This window comes from Megalobrama amblycephala, linkage group LG9, assembly GCF_018812025.1.
Source record: "Megalobrama amblycephala isolate DHTTF-2021 linkage group LG9, ASM1881202v1, whole genome shotgun sequence".
NCBI classification, from domain to species: domain Eukaryota; kingdom Metazoa; phylum Chordata; class Actinopteri; order Cypriniformes; family Xenocyprididae; genus Megalobrama; species Megalobrama amblycephala.
The window spans coordinates 36,677,628-36,691,683 of record NC_063052.1 but is presented as its reverse complement, the minus strand read 5'-3'; the positions used below and the strand labels follow the sequence as shown (position 1 = coordinate 36,691,683).

The following is a 14,056-nucleotide window of genomic DNA, read 5'->3' as shown; positions in this document are numbered from 1 at the left end:
TGAAAACAAATAAATATGCATACATTTTACAATTAAATATTGTAATGTTGAAAATGTCTAAAAACCTTAGATTTTAGGGTATTATTTGAGTAAAACTACATCTTTTGGGGTTGTGCACATTGGAATTCACAGTATAAATCTGTAGATTTTTAAGCAAACAAAAACATTCATTTTTACAGAAGCAAGATGTTAAAAAATCCCACTAAACACTGGACGTCGGATAGACATGCAGATCATGTCTATATTAGGTCCGTCGGTCCATGACCATTTCTGAACATCTATTCGACGTCCAAACTACACAGTTAAAAAAAAACTGTCAAATTTACGGTAAAATACCGGCAGCTGTGGTTGCCAGGAATATACCGTGAAAAAAATGTGGAATCTGTAAAAGACAATACGGTATACTGGTTTTGTAACCCTAAATTTTACAGTAGACAACGTATTTTTTTTTACCAAAATCATGGTAGAAAAAAACAAATATATTTGTCAATTATACAGTAATTTTATGTAAAAAATGCAACTTTCCATAGCTATTTACGGTTATTTGCAGTAAAAAAAAAGTTATAATATAATAATATATACAGTAATTTGTTGTTAATTTAACAGTAATAGGATAGACCCTATTATGGTAAATAACTGTAAAAATAACAGAAATATGTTAAACCTTATTAAAACCTTTGACAGTAAAAAACACAGTGAAATTGTATAACAAATTACAGCATTTTATTTTGACCAGATACATTTTACGGTAAATTCCTGGCAACCACAGCTGCCGGTATTTTACCGCTAAAAATACAGTACAATATAAGGAACATAAATAGTTTACCGTACATTTTACATTTGCAACCGCTAAATATAGAAAAATCTAAAGATGCTCATATTGTAACGAATGGAGACTCAGGCGGGAGATCCAAGTGCAGCATTTATTTACAAGTGAGAGTGGTCGTACAGGCAGGGTCAAAACAGGAACAAACAGGAACAGTAAGGAACAGGCAGAATCGTAGTCAGGGTACAGGCAGTAGATCGAGGCAGGCGGATATCACACACAGAACGGTATACCAGGCAAGGGTCAGGACAGGCAGCAACGGGTCAAGAAACAGGAACAGGCAGCAACAGTAACAGACAGGCAGACAGGAATATAAACGCTCGGAGATGATACACTGGGTAATCAAGACTTCGAGGTGAAGTGGTGTGTGTGTGAGTCCTTTATAGTCCTGGTAATGATTATCAGCTGGGTGTGGTGATTAGTGTGGAGTGTGCATGGCTGTATGTGGCAACAGGTGATTGGTGGAGTGAGTGCATGTGACTGACAGGGAGGATTATGGGAAATGGAGTCCGGAGTGAACAGGAACAGACTGTGATCGTGACACATATATAACCAAGGTAGTGAATATTACTGATAAACAATGAGAAAATTTGACATACCATTTGAAAACAGACTAAACATATCATTTTCTCTATTCCTACCAAAACAGCATAGATCTTGAGAATACAGCATGTGTCCATATACACTGTAAAAAAAGTCAGTAAAATATACAGCAAAACACCGTCAAATTCCAACGGTAATGGAGCGTAAAACCAAAAACTTCCTTTTACTGTATTAAATAGATTGAATAACCGTTAATTGTGAGACTGGATAAAACTTTGTTTTTTACTGTAATAAAATGTTGAAATTATAAATATTTTCTGTGAAAACAAATAAATATGCATACATTTTACAATTAAATATTGTAATGTTGAAAATGTCTAAAAACCTTAGATTTTATGGTATTATTTGAGTAAAACTACATCTTTTGAGGTTGTGCACATTGGAATTCATAGTATAAATCTGTAGATTTTTAAGCAAACAAAAACATTCATTTTTACAGAAGTAAGATGTTAAAAAATCCCACTAAACACTGGGCGTCAGATAGACATGCAGATCATGTCTATATTAGGTCCGTCGGTCCATGACCATTTCTGAACATCTATTCGACGTCCAAACTACACAGTTAAAAAAAAACTGTCAAATTTACGGTAAAATACCGGCAGCTGTGGTTGCCAGGAATATACCGTGAAAAAAATGTGGAATCTGTAAAAGACAATACGGTATACTGGTTTTGTAACCCTAAATTTTACAGTAGACAACGTATTTTTTTTACCAAAATCATGGTAGAAAAAAACAAATATATTTGTCAATTATACAGTAATTTTATGTAAAAAATGCAACTTTCCATAGCTTTTTACGGATATTTGCAGTAAAAAAAAAGTTATAATATAATAATATATACAGTAATTTGTTGTTAATTTAACAGTAATACACTGTAAAAAAAAATCCCAGTAAAATTTACGGTAAAAAAACGGCAGCTGTGGTTGCCAGAACTTTACCATAAAAAAATACAGTAGCAACGTAAAAAAAAAAAATGTTAAATTTACGGTAAAATAACGTATTTCATTAACTGATATAATGTTAATTTACTAACCTAATGAAGTACTAATATCTGTTTTGTACCTTTATAATACACTGACAGTCACCAAACACAGTGGTGATAAGAGTCACATGATGAATCAAAGTTCATCACAAGCAGATTTCCCACAAGCTGAGGAGGACAACACTAACGTATAGAAGGTGCACAAAGTGTCATTCACACACACACTAAACACCATCAAGGTAACATGCATGAAATTTTAAAACTGCAATAAACATTAATTTAACAACATTAGATGTAACATAAAAACCTAATGTACATAACTGATTAGAAAAAAATGAGAAAAACTAAGAAGAAACAGTTATTTCAACGAAAATATATCAAATGTGAAGTGTCACGCAGGGAATTGTGGGAATGTCAATTTACGGATTTTCACTGTAAATTTTACAATGAATTGTTATTTTTCACTTCCAAAAACTGTGAATTTAACAGTATTTTACCGTAAAATTACATTAAATGTACCGTTAGATCTATTACAGTTATTCACCGTATATAGTACAGAAACTTTAAACAAAAAACCGTATATAGTACAGAAACTTTAAACAAAAAAACAATTGACAGTTTTTCACTGCAGCATTTTTACAGTCTTTTACTGTTAAAATCATGGTAATTTTTTACAGTGAGGAGTTCACTTTGGACTGGCAGGATCCCCTCTGCAGCAAAAAAAATGGATAAAGTTTCAAAAGTTTGATCAGTGCTTGAGCAAATTGCACAGAAATGAACAAAACGTGCTGTCAAAAACAGATCTAATGATAAATGATTTCTTAGGTGTAAAGTATGCAGTTCTTAAAGGATTAGTTCACTTTTAAAAAAACTTTTGCTGATAATTTACTCACCCCCATGTCATCCAAGATGTCCATGTCTTTCTTTCTTCAGTCGAAAAGAAATTAAGGTTTTTGATGAAAACATTCCAGGATTTTTCCCTATATTATGGTCTCCAATGGGACCCAAACGGTTCAAGGTCCAAATGACAGTTTCAGTGCAGCTTCAAAGGACTTTAAACGATACCAGACGATGAATAAGGGTCTTATCTAGCGAAACGATCACTCATTTCAAAATAAATAAAAAAGTTTAAGTTTTATAAGCACAAATGCTCGCCTTGCTCTGTTCTGTGATGCGCGTTCGTGACGTCACGTAATACGCAATTACGTTGAAAAGGTCACGCTTGAAAAATTTCTGTCCTGAAGAAAATTTTCTTTTAGGCTTTTTAATATTAAAGGCGCTCTAAGCGATTCTGAGCGGAGTAACTTCCTGTTGACGTTCGAAGTGTTGTCAAACAAAACAGAGGCTAGCTAGACCCTCCCTCCTCCTCCTCCTGGCCCTCCCCTCCGTGCTTCCTGAAACAGTCATGAACGCGCATTTAAAATGTAAGTAGCTTGCGTATTGACGCTGCTTGTCAGTTATTGGCTGGAGCATGTTTATTATGTTTCGTGGTCCAGGCTGCACCCGTTTGTTTTTATTGCAGTTTTTTCGGAGCTTGTGACGACTACAGAGACCGCGTTTTTTTACAGTGTGTTCAGGGGACAGGCAGCTAGCGCATAGTGAGGAGATGTTTGCGGTATGTGACAAAAAAAATTGGGCCTAAAAACTCGTCAAATGGCTTAGAGCGCCTTTAAAGCACCCAGGATACACACACGAAATGGGCATTTTAAACGATAAACTGACACAAATACATTTGAATATGTGGTGTATATGGTCCTCCTTCCGCACATTTGTAAACACTTCAACTTGACCTTTTCAACGTAATTGCGTATATTACGTGACGTCACGAACGCGCATCACAGAACAGAGCAAGGCGAGCATTTGTAAAATACCGTTAAATTCACAGTTTTTGGAAGTGAAAAATAACAATTCATTGTAAAATTTACAGTGAAAATCCGTAAATTGACATTCCCACAATTCCCTGCATGACACTTCACAATTGATATATTTTCGTTGAAATAACTGTTTCTTCTTAGTTTTTCTCATTTTTTTCTAATCAGTTATGTACATTAGGGTTTTATGTTACATCTAATGTTGTTAAATTAATGTTTATTGCATTTTTAAAATTTCATGCATGTTACCTTGATGGTGTTTAGTGTGTGTGTGAATGACACTTTGTGCACCTTCTATACGTTAGTGTTGTCCTCCTCAGCTTGTGGAAAAGCTGCTTGTGATGAACTTTGATTCATCATGTGACTCTCATCAACACTGTGTTTGGTGACTGTCAGTGTATTATAAAGGTACAAAACAGATATTAGTACTTCATTAGGTTAGTAAATTAACATTATATCAGTTAATGAAATATGTTATTTTACCGTAAATGTAACAATTTTTTTTTACGTTGCTACTGTATTTTTTTTTACGGTAAAATTCTGGCAACCACAGCTGTCGGTTTTTTACCGTAAATTTTACTGGGATTTTTTTTACAGTGTATTACTGTTAAATTAACAACAAATTACTGTATATATTATTATATTATAACTTTTTTTTTTACTGCAAATATCCGTAAAAAGCTATGGAAAGTTGCATTTTTTACATAAAATTACTGTATAATTGACAAATATATTTGTTTTTTTCTACCATGATTTTGGTAAAAAAAAATACGTTGTCTACTGTAAAATTTAGGGTTACAAAACCAGTATACCGTATTGTCTTTTACAGATTCCACATTTTTTTCACGGTATATTCCTGGCAACCACAGCTGCCGGTATTTTACCGTAAATTTGACAGTTTTTTTTTAACAGTGTACGAACTCCTTGAGAGACTTGAAGCTGGCTTCTGCTGATGAAACTGCAAACTATTCTTCAGTAATATTCCCCTACAACTATAATTCTGCTGTATAGTATTATTATGACTGTAGCCTTACAATACACTTAACAGTTTATAACTCACTGGTGGATCCAAAATGGTCAATATTCATATTCATGCATTGTATTCATATTTTATGTTAATCATTTATGGCTTATGATTTATCAATATTATTTTTGATTTCATATATTCATGTACTCCTAATCCATATATTAATTCTTATCATATTTTCAAGTATTTACTTTTTATTGTACCCTTGTGGTTATTCTTATTTTATCTTTAATATATATGCTTGTTATATTCAATTGTTCTTTAAAGTTTGTTTCAATGTGACAGGTTATGTTGACACGTTTGTGTGTTAGATATTGGACGTCTGCCAAGGACTGCAGAAGTGATGATGTTTTCAGAATCAGTTGCTCATTTGAATTCAATCAAAATATGTCTGTTTCTATTTCTGCTGACATGTAATAATGTAAGATTTATATCTATTTTTGACACTTGACCAGTCTATGACATAATGGGTAAATCCATTTAACCTTTTCTCATTAGAACAAAACATAAGTTTGAGTGGGATGTAAATTTCCCTATGCTTATGGTATAAAATGGACTGAGTCGTTAATAGTTTAGCTTTTTCCTTTGCTTTGCTTCCCTTTGCCTTTCTGCTTCTTCTCTTCTATCTCTCATTCTGCAAATGAGAAATTGAGCACTTAACCTCATCCTTAAAAAAAAAAAAACAACAGCAACAAAAAAAAAACTTATTATTCCTATCCTTTCACTTCCTCTAATCCCTCTCTAGATACTCTGAGCACTGCCTAAATCTTGTATTATGAGCACTTGTGTCTATTTGCCGCGTCTCGCTTGTTGACTCGCTTGTTGTATTCCTCACTTGTAAGTCGCTTTGGATAAAAGCATCTTCCAAATGAATAAATGTAAATGTAAATGTCTTAATTTTGTTCCTTCTTTCTGTATATTCGGATCTTCATCTTTTAGATACAATACTCTGGATTTTACAATACTCTAAATTTTATTATTAACTATTAATTACTTAATGAATTTGTTTGTCTCTATAATGTTTAATTAATACATTTGTTATTCCTTATTCAAATTTAATCTCTGACATAATAATTGCTGGACTGCCTGGATCTCATTTTCTCAAGTTTTTGCATCACTCACTTAACAAAAATATTACTGTTTCAACTCTTCCTACTCTTCCTCAGTATGAAGGACACAGATTCAGTGATGGATGCTCAGCTGGGCTCGTACACAGCAGGTCTCCACATCAGTGTATCCACCACAAACACTCCAGTTCACTGGTTGAAGTGTGGCTCACCCAGGGTGTCATACGTGATTCCTAGGTCACCTGTTTCTGTCAGAAGTTCTCCTCATGGGTTCTGATGCCAAATCACCTTCTTCATGCTCGGCTTTATGGGAAGGTTCTGTTGCAGCACTCTTTTGTTTCCAGGTCCATCCAATGGTTCTACTACATACACTGGATCATCTCCTCCTCACCTTTCTTTCACCACATACGTTTGCTTTTCCCAGTACGCTCACAGTTTTCCTGGGCCGCCTCTTTCTGACAGGTTCCTCACCAACACATGATCACCTGCTCCAAGACAGAACTCCACACCTTCCTTTCTTTACAGTCTATGATTATCCCCTTTACATTATATTATTTGTGCAAATTACCTTCAATAAACAAAGACATGAAACAAATTAAATAAATATTCTCTGAGGTCATTACATTAGTTTGAGCTTCTACATACTAACAGTTCAAGTGTGTCAAACTATTTTCTCCCAACAGATCAACAGAGGAATCATTCTGACAAACAAGGATTCAACCTCAATTATGTTTGAAAAGACTGAAGATGTTTTAAAGGAAGAGCAGCATTCTGTCATCATTTACTCTTCATGTCATTCTGAACCCGAGTGACTTTCTTCAGTGGATCACAAAAGACCTTTAGAAATTCATACAAATATTTCTTCTTTGCTCCACTTGTATAGGCTATATTACAAACACTGAGATTAATCTGATAGAAAGATCAGTCCCGATACAAACAGACACACATGAACTCAACACACTGAATACAGAGACAAATGTAAATGTGTAAATACAGGAGGAGCTCTGACATCACTGGAGTTCAGAGAGATTCAGAGAAAGTGAAAGTAACTTGATCAACAACAATATGGATGCCTGAAACGATCAACCTCTTTAAACAACAGAATATTTATTGAGTCGTTCAAAGAGTCTTGTGGACACATCTGATCCTCACAGGTAATGATAGAAATATAAGAGAGATTGAGCTGAACAGGTTTCTGATGGAAGTGATCTGGTTTAGTAGAGTTTATGTTGAACTGGAATGAGTTGAACTGAATCAGGATTAAGCATGTAAAATACTCAACTACTTTAGTTGTTTACTCCACTGAAATGATATCAGAATTGTATTAAAAGTGTCATTTGACTGGTTGTAAAGTAAAGTTTGGTGTTTCTGTCATTTTGTCACATTATATAAAGACTAAAGAAACAGGAAGAAAAACAAACTGCAGGCAGACTGAACACAAACCTGTTAAACTGCAGCTGAAAATCACATTTTATATTAAACAAGATTGAAACTATACTTATTCATACAAACTACACTTGGTCGCACAATATTTACGTTTATTTTGTGGAGATATATATTTATTCATAGGTAAGTATATGACCTAGCAGGTCATAGTTCAGATTGTTCATTGAGTTTGGGTACAGATCAGGGTTGTCTGGGTTAATTTTGCAGTAATGATCAGCTTGTACATGATCTCTTATATATTTGGGAAATCATATTTGATTTCTTCAAAGTTGCTCTACATTTTCTCTGTCCAGTCATGTCATCCTCCGGCGGTCCACTGACTGAGGAGCTTCAGTGCTCGATATGTCTGGACGTGTTCACTGATCCAGTCACCACTCCATGTGGACACAACTTCTGCAAGACCTGTCTGAATAAGTGCTGGGACAACAGCCAGACCTGCAACTGTCCATATTGTAAAGAAACATTCAAGCACAGACCTGATCTCAAGATTAATACCACACTCAGAGAGCTCGTAGATCACTATAAAAAGAAAAGTCCTGAGAAAAAACCTGAAGTTCTGGAAAAACCTGAAGTTCTGTGTGATTTCTGTGAGGAAAGAAAGCTGGAAGCTCTATGAGGTGTCAGAGCTCTTACTGTGAAACTCACCTGGAGCCTCATTTGAGAGTGGCAGGTTTAAAGAAACACAAACTGATCAATCCTGTGAGGAATCTGGAGGACTATATATGTCAGAAACATGAGAGACCTCTGGAGCTGTTCTGTAGAGATGATCAGACGTGTGTGTGTACGATGTGTGACATGACAGACCACAAGAACCACAACACTGTTCCTATAGAAGAGGAGAGTGAAGAGAAGGTAGAAGTTACTGACAAAACTGATTTTAAAGGGCTCTTATCATAAGGAATCACATGCTCTTTAATATATATGATTTAGTTATGAAAATATATTGTGTTGTTCTGTGTCTATAGACTGAACTGATGAAGACACAGAAAGACGTGCAGCAGATGATCCAGGACAGAATCAAGAAGATTCAAGATGTCAAACACTCAGCAGAAGTCAGAAAAGTGAGTTTAAAATAATGTAATTATATGAAGTTCTAAACATAGATTCGGGAGGAGCCAGTCCTGTCGAACCTATCCTCAGGTTCAAACGCTATTTAAAGTGGAACAAATCGAGCACCACAGCACACTTTATACCCAATCAGCAGGGCAGGTTACATTGTTACACCAGTAGTTGATGTGGGCAAGTGACAATCTTTAAGAATGAGTCATGAATTTTGATTTGCTCAAATGATTTGTTTATTCATTCACCACAAGAGTTGTTTGAACCTCTTTTCAGCAGTAACTGACAATAATTTAAATAATTTAAAAGTTTACGCTGTATGTCCTACACACCTTCCCTATTCTACTTATGGAAAAGTAGAACAGGGAAGGCATAGAACATAGAGCGTAAACTTTGGAGAATACAGAAACGCGTTTTGGCGGAGGCAATTTTTTTTTGAAAATAACTGTATCGTTTCACTAGATAAGACCCTTATTCCTCATCTGGTATCGTTTAAAGCCCTTTGAAGCTGCACTGAAACTGTCATTTTGACCTTCAACCGTCTGGAGGCCATTGAAGTCCACTATAAGGAGAATAATCCTGGAATGTTTTCCTCAAAAACCTTAATTTCTTTTCAGCTGAAGAAAGAAAGACATAAGACACATTTTGGATGACATGGGGGTGAGGAAATTATCAGGAAAAGTTTATTTAAAAGTGGACTAATCCTTTAACTTCTTTATTAAATTATTGAATTGTTGTATAAAAGCAATATTACACTCACAATATCAACAAGGCAGCGATTACTTGATCACTTGGTAAGGCAATAGCACACTGTAAAAAAAAAAAAAAAAAAAAAAATCCCGTAAAATTAACAGTACAAAAAACAGCAGCTGTGGTTGCCAGAACTTTACTGTAAAAAATAGCAACATAAAAAAAGGGTCTTAAATTTTCGGTAAAAAACCCATATTTCATTAACTGATATAATGTTAATTTACCAGCCTAATGAAGTACTAATATTTGTTTTGCACCTTTGTAATATACTGACAACCATCAATCACAGTGGTGATGAGAGTCAAAGTTCATCACAAGCAGCTTTTCCACAAACTGAGAAGGACAATACTACTATATAGAAGGTTCACCCAGTGTCATTCACACAAACCTTAAATACCATCACGGTAACACACGTGAAATTTAAAAAATGCAATAAACATTAATTTAACAACATTAGATGTAACATAAAACCCTAATGTACATAACTGATTAGAAAAACCTAAGAAAAACTAAGAAGAAACAGCTATTTAAATGAAAATACATCAAATGTGAAGTGTCATGCAGGGAATTTTGGGAATGTCAATTTTCACTTATTTTCACTTAATGTTATTTTTCACTTCCAAAAACTGTAAATTGAATGTTTTTTACCGTAAAATTACATTAAATGTAAGGTTAGATCTATTACAGTTATTCACCGTATATAGTATGGAAATTTTCTGTAAACCAATTGTTTTTCACCGTAGAATTTTTACAGTCTTCGTAAAATCACGTCATTTTTTACAGTGCACACCTCTCTTCAACAAGACAATTTGAATCATTCAGTGCAAACGGTGTACGATGAAGATTAATACGTATGAAGTATGATCAATAGTAACACTGATTCTTGTTTTATCCAACACCACCAATAACGTGTTGATTGTCCTGGTTGAGCAGAGAAACACAGAGGAGGAGAAAGCAGCCCGTGTCGAGCTCTTCACTGATCTCATCCGCTCCATTGAGAGATGTCAGACTGAACTGCTGGAGATGATGGAGGAGCAGCAGAAAGCAGCAGAGAAACAGGAGGAAGTGCTCATTGAAGAGCTGGAGCAGGAGATCACTGAGCTAAAGATGAGAAACACTGAGCTGGAGCAGCTCTCACACACTGAAGATCACCTCCACCTCCTACAGGTCAGTCAACATCTCTCAGATCAATGATAATGCAGTATATGACACCATAACACTCCCCATGATGAAGGATTTCTCCTCTCTCCTGCTGTAGATTTACTCATCCCTGTGCAGCTCTAGAAACACCAGGAACTGGTCTGAGATCAGTGTGAAGACTGATGAGAGTCTGGAGACTCTGAGGAGAGCTCTGACTCAACTGCAGGACACTCTACAGGAGAAACTCACACTAACTGGTATGATAATATACACACAACACTGATAGTAATGAAGAATGAGTTGGTCAAGCTGAAGTAAGAGAAGTTTGTGATCATGTGTTTGTGTCTCATCATCACCTCACAGTTCTTAAAGAGAGAGCAGCTCATTTTCAGCTCTAATTTCAGAAAACATTTTAAGTATAATTTATTGTAGAAGATTCAACCACAAGACTTTAGTACATCTGCAAACATGTTTAGATGAGAAACTACAGAAAGAAACATTAATTTTCTGCAATTTTCTATTGGTCTTTTCAGCTGTCTCATCTAAGTTTTGTGAATATGATTTAGATAAAAATCAGTTTAGCAGAAGAAAATTAAACTGATAGACACCAAGGGTTTAAGATGCACATTCGTTCTTGTAGCAAATTAACTCAAAGGGGAAATATTAATAATTATTCATGACTCATTATGATTACTAATTATGATTAATTGTGAATATATAAATCAGTTGATAGGATTAACTAGATGTAGTTACATTACGATTAATATTACAATCAATTAACCTGTTCGTCCAGTGTACACTCAGTGTTGATTGTTTATTAATTCTAAGAAATGTTCATTTCCAGGTTATGGAAATGCAACATTCTTATTGTACAGTACTACTCAGAGCATGTAGTCAGGATCTAAATCACTTAAGAGGCAATTTCTTAGCAGACGGAGTCAGAACCAAACATTTATTGTGCACAATTCTTTATTAACTAACTCACAAACACATAACTAAACTAACAGACACATAACATACACACAGGTCACATACATACATAGGTAAGAATGAGTAACGATAGCGTTGAACCGAAAGGGGAACCATTAATGGAGCTATAGGAAAAAGTCAAAAACAATCTGGAAAAGAATCATCAGTTTCCTCAGTAATAAAACACCTTTGCTGACAAAGGTAAGTTTTACAAATCGATACTAAATCACTGTTTAGTGTTCAAATGTATGATACTTGCAAGATGCCTTTTGGCTAAGGAGAGATTTTGATGATTCTGTCCAAAGTTGTTGCCAGTATCTTCTGCGTTGGATGAAGTACTATGAAACAACTTATAGATGAACACATGGCTGGGTTGTAGACCGAGGCCTGCAGGCTTAGGCCTACAGGCCTGCCGCAAGCAGGGGGTCTCTTCAGTCGTCCAAGAAGCAAGGAAAGAGAGGGAGTGGCATTTTTCACTGGCTTTTAACCTCTGGTCAAAGTCACACCTCTTAGATGTTGACCGGACCAATGGAGATGTTGTATTTCCGGGGTGACAACACGCCTCTTGTCAGGGCTTTTACGACCGAGGAAGAGTAACTGGCTGAGTTTTGGAAGAAGAACTATTAAAGATTCTTGTAAAACGTATGTGTTGCGCAGATATGGACATACCGCATACACAAGCATTTAAATCTTCCTGATACAAACCCATAGACACTAAACATGGCATAATTGAAGTTACCTTGAATGTCAAAAAACTTAAAAATCATAAAACGTGAATACAATGAGTGCAATACAACAACAGTAATAATGGATACCATTTCCTGGGGATATGCATGTTCATTTATAGAACAGTCTGTCTATAAATTAATGCAGGAATGTCTGTGTTCTGTGTGGAACATGCAGGGAAGGTGCAGATTTTCTGTGTCTCTTCTCTGCTCTCAATGTGGCAACCACATTCTTTAGCGCAATAAACTTGTAACTGAGTACTTCTCGGGGGAGCTTTAAACAATGTGAGCTTTAGTGAGTTTTAAACAATGGTTAACTATAACAAATAATTTTATTGGTTAACTATAACAAATAACTGTGTCTGATTTGTCTCAGTTGTTACATTCTTCTTTAGAGGAGAATTTCAGACCTGTTGCTCAAACAGCTTTGGAGTGCTGAGCTTTAATTTAAAGTTTAAGTTTAATGTTTATACATTTGTATTTGCTGAAAAACCACAACAATAATCTGCTCCAAAACTGAGATGAATAAGGTTAGACACAAAAATAACTTGCATAAAACATTTCACTAATCATTTCCAAAGTTATATCTGTTTGTAAAAAGGAGAAATATTAAGAGCTCAAACTCAAAGCAATAAGAGTTTCTGTTTGATTCTCTAAAGATCAGCAGAGACTCATACACTGATCAGATAAAACATGATGTTGTACTCAATTCTTTAAATATAATCTTAAATCTTGTCAATAATTCCACACATAAACATGTCAAAGATCTGATGATGTTTTATTGTCATGTGTCTCTACAGATCTGAAGAGGATGCAGCAGTATGAAGGTACAGTGTGTGTCTGAACTACACTAGATTACATTCATATACTCACAGCTTCATTACTGACCTACAGGATGATTAAACACTGATTTAATATTAAAAACATCATCACAAAATATCTGTATTACGTTGTGATTCATATTCTCTGTTTTCTCAGTGGATGTGACTGAGAAATCCTGATACAGCTAATGCATATCTCATTCTGTCTGATGATGGAAAACAAGTGAGAGATGGAGACAAAAGACAGAAACTCTCAAACAAACCAGAGCGATTTGATTACTGTGTAAATGTCCTGGGAAAGGAGGGATTCTCCTCAGGGAGATTTTATTTTGAGGTGCAGGTGAAGGGAAAGACTAAATGGGATTTAGGAGTGGCCAGAGAATCCATTAACAGGAAGGGAGAGATCACACTGAGACCCAGTAATGGATTCTGGACTGTGGGTCTGATGAATAGGAATGAATATTGGGCCTTTGCTGATCCTCCTGTCTCTCTGTCTCTGAGAGTGAAGCCGCAGAGGGTCGGTGTGTTTGTGGATTATGAGGAGGGTCTGGTCTCCTTTTATGATGTGGAGTCCAGCTCTCATATCTACTCTTTCACTGGTCAGTCTTTCACTGGGAAACTCTATCCATTTTTTAGTCCAGAACTTAATTATGGAGGTAAAAACTCAACTCCACTGATCACCACACCTGTCAATCACAATAAATGAATTTACACTCCTAATATGAAATAGGAGATGAAAGTAATGATCTTAATAATTAAATCTGAAAACA

General features: G+C 35.3%; 1 pseudogene; it reads left to right on the top strand.

Moving 5' to 3' along the window:
* The first annotated feature begins 7,285 nt into the window (after positions 1-7,285).
* LOC125276199 lies at positions 7,286-14,056 on the top strand (annotated as a pseudogene).